Source organism: Lagopus leucura, unplaced genomic scaffold (assembly GCF_019238085.1).
Source record: "Lagopus leucura isolate 7727_CA_CO unplaced genomic scaffold, USGS_WTPT01 Super-Scaffold_73, whole genome shotgun sequence".
NCBI lineage: Eukaryota > Metazoa > Chordata > Aves > Galliformes > Phasianidae > Lagopus > Lagopus leucura.
Window position 1 is genome coordinate 72,824,520 of NW_024962252.1, and position 6,000 is coordinate 72,830,519.

Here is a 6,000-nt window from a genome sequence, read left to right on the forward strand (position 1 = left end):
GCGTTCTGATCCAAACCTCAAATTCTATGAAAAAAAAAACTCTTTAATAGCAAATAATTTCATCCGTTCCTCTCCTCTGGCCTACCCCATTCTATGGTGCCTCTGCATAGGCATGTGAGTAAACCCAGAGTTCCCGTCCGGAGTCAGTTCTTTTGCCAAGATCATTGGAAATCACGTTCAAAAGCCAGAGCCAAAACTGCTGTATGCATCCAGCACTTGCAAGTCCACTAGTACAACTGAATTACAGGAACAAACACAGCTAGGCATGTCACTGGAGATCTGGGAGAGGGACAGAGAAAGAGAAGAGGGAAGCACAGCATGGTGCAAAAAGGAAAAGAAATACAGAAGACAAGGAATGAGCCTAAGAGTAAATTAAAAGGGCAAACTGGTGATATCATTTGTAAATTATTTCTTGAATGACAGTTTGCACAATGACAGACACAGAAACATCAACAGCAGGCACAGAAACTTCAATGCGAGGCAAGTTGCATTCCTCTTTCATAAGTCCTAGATACTGACACTTCATAGGTAACAGTACAGAGCTGTCAGTGTATATGATGCTGAAAATTATGGCAGCCAACTTTTTCCTACAAACTACTTCCAGGATAAGAACACATAGGTAGAGACAGTAACTGTCACCATGCATGAAAGACAGTGTGAAGTATTCTGTTATCCGGTGGCTGGTCTCCCAGCTGGACACTGGGAAAAGTAGGACTAGACTGCACCTCTGTCTTCTGCGCCTCGAAGAGGGTAAGCAATAAATAATTTATTTGAAGGCTTTTCCTGGTACAGACAGATGTGTTATAGGCACACAAGGGAAACATTGCTTGTTGAAAGGTCAGCATATATTGGTTACGAGCAGGGGAATGTTTTTGCAGGAAATACAGGCTGCGCAGAAGTAAACATACCTCCAGTGTGGAGTGCTGCAGTGATCCAGCTGAGTCTCTCTCCGGGGAACAGCTTCCCAGGAATGATGCATAAGGCCCTTGGGGTATTTACACAACCTGTTCTCTAAAGACCAGCTGCCACTCAGCACAGTTTATCTTCTTTTCCTGATTATTAAGTTTGTATTTTCTTTGCTAGCCCGGCTGCCTCTTCTTCCAGTTCCAGGAACTGCGAGGAGCTGTGAGCCTCCACAGCACCTGTGTGTGTGTGCCAGGCACAACAGCTGCAGCATCTCCAGATGCTGCGTGCAGCCTGTAAGACATGTGCATTTCCACTCTACTGTGCAATAGCCTACGACTGGGTCCTTCCCATGCAGGTTTGTCTCTAAGCTTTATATTTTCCTGCAGCATGAAAACTGTTCTTTGCTCCTGGCATCTCTGTGTTTTGTGTACCTTTCAACCATGAAAGCTCTCATCATTCTGATGCAGCGAGTGCACTTGAAAAGGCTCATCTTGTTGCTTCCAAAATAAGAAGAGGAGAGAAGGTTCCAATTTATGAAGAGCCAGTCTGAACTTGTGTAGAGGCACAGGGAATACAAATGAGGATCTCATTGGATCCTTACATTTAATTCCTTAAGATACTTTTACAGAGGGTCAAAGCCTCTTTTTATTTCTGCTTGCATAGGCTTGCGTGTCCATTTTCATGCTAAGCCTCTCTGCAAGGATGCAAAAGCCTATACTCAAATATTTGTGACAGCCTCCACCTCGGGCTGGAGGAACCCTGACTTCCAAGGGCTTTCCAAACACATGAAGATTATGCAGTCCAGGACAAACTGCTGGAATCTTTTCAATACACTTAGCCAGGATTTGGCTTAACTTGCAATGGCAAAAAAGCAATAGCAGAGAGATGCATTCTTCTTTGTGGAACAAAGAGGGCACTGTTTACCAAACTTTGCAGTATGAAATTCATTCAGTGAAATTCACGTTCACTGCTTGCCTGCTCCCTAATTTCATAGGCCTGCTATCCTGACTACCTTCACCAGCCCCATTATTTTTTGATTCAACCCCTGTAACAATTTAAAAAATCCATGAATTGTCCATAGATCACAATTCCCATCTGTTAGTGGAACACAGGACATAAGAGAGAGATTTCTTCACCTATCTGTCACAGATCTAGTCATAATATTGCAGAGAAAGAATCCTCTAAACATATGATTTCAAAAGTTAAAATGCTCATTAAGTTCACATGCACACACAAAGCTTCCCTTGCTAACTTTGGCTTGTATTAGCATTAAACTTCTTAGCTGAAAAACAAATGAAAGGAAAAATGATAATGTTACTATTAATCAATTGTTCATAGCACCCAAAGAGGTGCTGTTTAACACCAGGAAAAAAAATATTGTTGGCTGTAGTCTCACAAATAAAATTCTTAATGTAGGCAGGGTAGGAACGAGTGCCTTGATGTTGTTGCTACAGACTGAAGGAACTGAGGGGCTGCTCTGCTCTTGGTAGATATGAAATCTACGCATGTTTGGAGGGTAGAATTTCCAGAGTATACAAAGCAGCCAGTCATTAGCCAAGGTTACTGCTGACTTGAGCAATCAGTTCCATGGACTTTGGCATTGTTATATAACTGTATTCAGAAATCCTCTGGGAGCTTGAACTATGCTGTTTTGCTCTGACAAATAATTTGTGAGGCATCTCTACCCTCAGGAGTCCATACTGTGGACCAGCTGTGGTCCATAATGCGGAACAGCTGTCAGCTTTCTTTGGGAGAGTGGTACTCCTAATGACTGTTCCCCAGGTCATACTCTAATCACTTCCCATGATTTTATCTTCCAGCTCTTTTTCAGAGGATGTAACCACTTCGTAACCATTTTAACTTTCTCACTAGGTTTATATTGTAGGTTTATAATTTTGTTCCTCCATGTAAAACACCGAGAGACATATTCCACCTTACCACAATTATTTTACTGCCATTTCTGCTACTGTTGTTCACTGACTCCTCAATGCACTCAATGCAATCTACAGATGACATCCTGATCCAGTAAAATAAATGGAAATCTTGCCACTGGCTTCTGCCAGACCTGTGCTTCGACCAGCAGCTTCTGTATTTTAACTAAGGTACAGCTTCTTTTATCTTTTGCTCCCTTCCTTTTTCTTCCTCCCTTCTTCCTCCCTTCCTCCCTTCCTTTTTCTTTCTTTCCACAGTATGAGTCTTCCAACCATTCAGCCATACAAGTAGCAGCTTACCTGAGCTTCTATTTCTGCTTATACCAAGTGGATAATATTCTGAAATTGGCAGTCTATTCTCATGCAAATACATACAGCTGTGGTCTGTCACTTCAAAGACAAATGATCTCAGACTGCCAACATGTAATTCTGGGCTAACAGGGGCAAAAATAAAGCTGTGGTCAAATGAAAAAGAAACATTAAATTGTTTGTATTTTGTAATTGATTGAGTGTTTATACACAGAGACAAACTGAAGTCTTAGAACTAGACATCCAGATCAGTCAGTACTGACCTGAACAGTTATTTCCCAAAATGATTATATCTCAACTCATCCCTCCTGATAGTGGTAGCTCTAAAATAAAAAACTACAACAGTGTTCAAGGTTGCATCATGGTGATTTTCTGGGTAAAGAAATTTGGTTCAAAAGCATTCCAAGTCTGCACGTCTCAATTGTTCAGAAGTTGGTAAGCCAGGTTATATATCTCTGGTGACAGCCCATTTCACAGTGATTCTGCTGTGCCAAGTTGAGTTTTGTGATGTGTTTGTACTAGTTTAAGGTGGAGCATAAGAGACACTGCAACTGTTTAAAACAGGAGTTCACCACACCACTCACTTCCCTGCCCTTAATCTCCATTTCCTTTACAGTGGAAACCAAGGAGAATGTCAGGAAGGGGAGAAAGGAGAGGATGGATAGTAATACATTCAGACTGTACCCTGATAAGGAAGCAGGATCTGAAGCCTCTGAAAATACTCCCAGGCCTCACAGTTCAGATGCACCTCTACACTTCAAAAGTTGTTGTCAGTATGTAATTGTCCTGTGGCTGGCTATAAAGCCTAAACAACTGAATATGTGATACCCACCCTGTTTTCCAGTAGCATAGCACTGTGCTGGTACATTGATAGACTCACAATGTGGGGTTGAAGAACATGGTTTTTCTCCTTTTCGTTAAGAAAATTTCCTTGGCATAGATCTAGAATGACCAGCTCTGACTGGACAGTGACAAAGTCCCTGCACTATGGGAAAATCTGTGATAGAAGCAGGTAGAAACAAAGGCAAATAAAACAGTTGCTGCAGGAATGCAAAATGGGTGGCTTCCATTGTTACATGTGATATTATTTGTATTTCAGCGCAAACTAACGATCATAAATGTGGCTGGAGGAATGATTAATTCTGCTATGTGCAAACAAACCCAGAGCGACTCCCCGTTCCTGAAGTTTACAGGTATAAGTGGCTCACATAAAAGAAGACCTTTAAATTTGCTTGTTTGCTTTTTTTTTTTTTTTTTCTTCCCTATATATTTTATCATTTCTTTAAAGGTCAGAGAACTGGAAAAGAGATCAAACCAGGAGAGACTGGATTTTGCAAGCACAAGTGTGTGACTCAAGCCTATGAATTACATATCTGTAGGCTTAATTGGGTTTTGGGAATGATCCACATAATGATAAAGAGGTCAAGGAAAGAAGGAGAGAGGTGGGAAATAAATTTCAAAGGATTATGACACTAGATCAGGTTAATAAAACTGATTTAGTCTTCCTTCTTTCCTAACAGAAATACAGTCTGCATTCCCTCTTTAGAGCAAGTAGGAGTCTAATCAGATGAGAGAAAAAATCTTCTGTCTTCTAACTCTGTCAATATAGAAATGTCAATAAATGTTCTGTCAATTAAAGCAATTTCCCAGCAGAGAGGATAAAATACATTTTACAGAGAGGTCTATAACTTCTATCAATGATAAACCTTCCCCCCCCAGTTACATACACTTACTTCACTTTTCAATAGCTAAGTTGGAAGCACGTATCCATGTAACATTTGAAAATTTTCACATATAATTCACTTCTGAATGGGCAGTGTGTATTTAAGTTTTTACTAAATGAATAGGGACAAATTCTGCTCTTTGAAAATGTGATGTAAATCTGCATTCTCTGCACTAATACAGTTATTGAGTCAGATGTAATGAGAGCACACTTTGGCCTCACGACATCCAAAATGGGAGCAGAAACATAACACAGGAAAGGGTTACTTTCTAATGGCTTGTAAAGAATAAGACAGATAAATAAATAATAATAATTGGTTTTTGTTTCTGAAAGGAGATATTTAGTCTACCTAAAACACTATTCAAGTCATTAAAGGATTCCCAGGTGCTAGTATTTGGAAAGGGTATTAGCTGTTCAAACAGTTTAGGCAGAAGCCTCTGCTGTTCCCTCTCCTGGGTCATCTCAGATTTCTTCTGTCTCTGCCCAGAAGTGAACACAGGCAGGAAAGAACAGTTGGAAATTTCAGAGGAGTAACATTTTCTTGTGAACAAAAAGAACATTTTTTTCAGTACTGCAGTAAAAAGGAAGAAACCCCCCCTTTGTTAGTTCAACTGCAAGGCTCAGTTGGATGGAGGCCTACACGCTGCACATGGAGGGGAAGACAGCAGGAGATCAGATTCTGCAGCAGATGCTGAGCAGGAACCCTCTTTTCCTTCCCCTTTCAGAGATAATTTACCTGGCTAGACTCTATTCCTGGGAAAAGAAACCACACAAAAGTGTCAGCACAATGCAGCTGGGTTGTTCCGAGTTACTCGGCAGCAGGTGGAAAGAGCGAACGCACACAAATGCAGAGGACTTACTGAGGGGATGGCTGAGCTATACTGGCAAGAGTCAGTGCCACACAGACAGGAATGCAAGCACCTCTCCAGGAGGGAAGTCCAGATTCAAGCTGCAGACAACAATTCGAAGCCGCCAACCCCATCTAGCTGCTCCTGAGCTCCTGTGCATTTTTAAAGCTTAATAGTTCTAAGCAGGTGCCTGAGACTGAGTAGAAATTTTGGATTGGAAAGGCCTTTCCTGAGGGAAAAAAAAAAAAAAAAAAAAAAAAAAAAAAAAAAAAAAAAAAAAAAA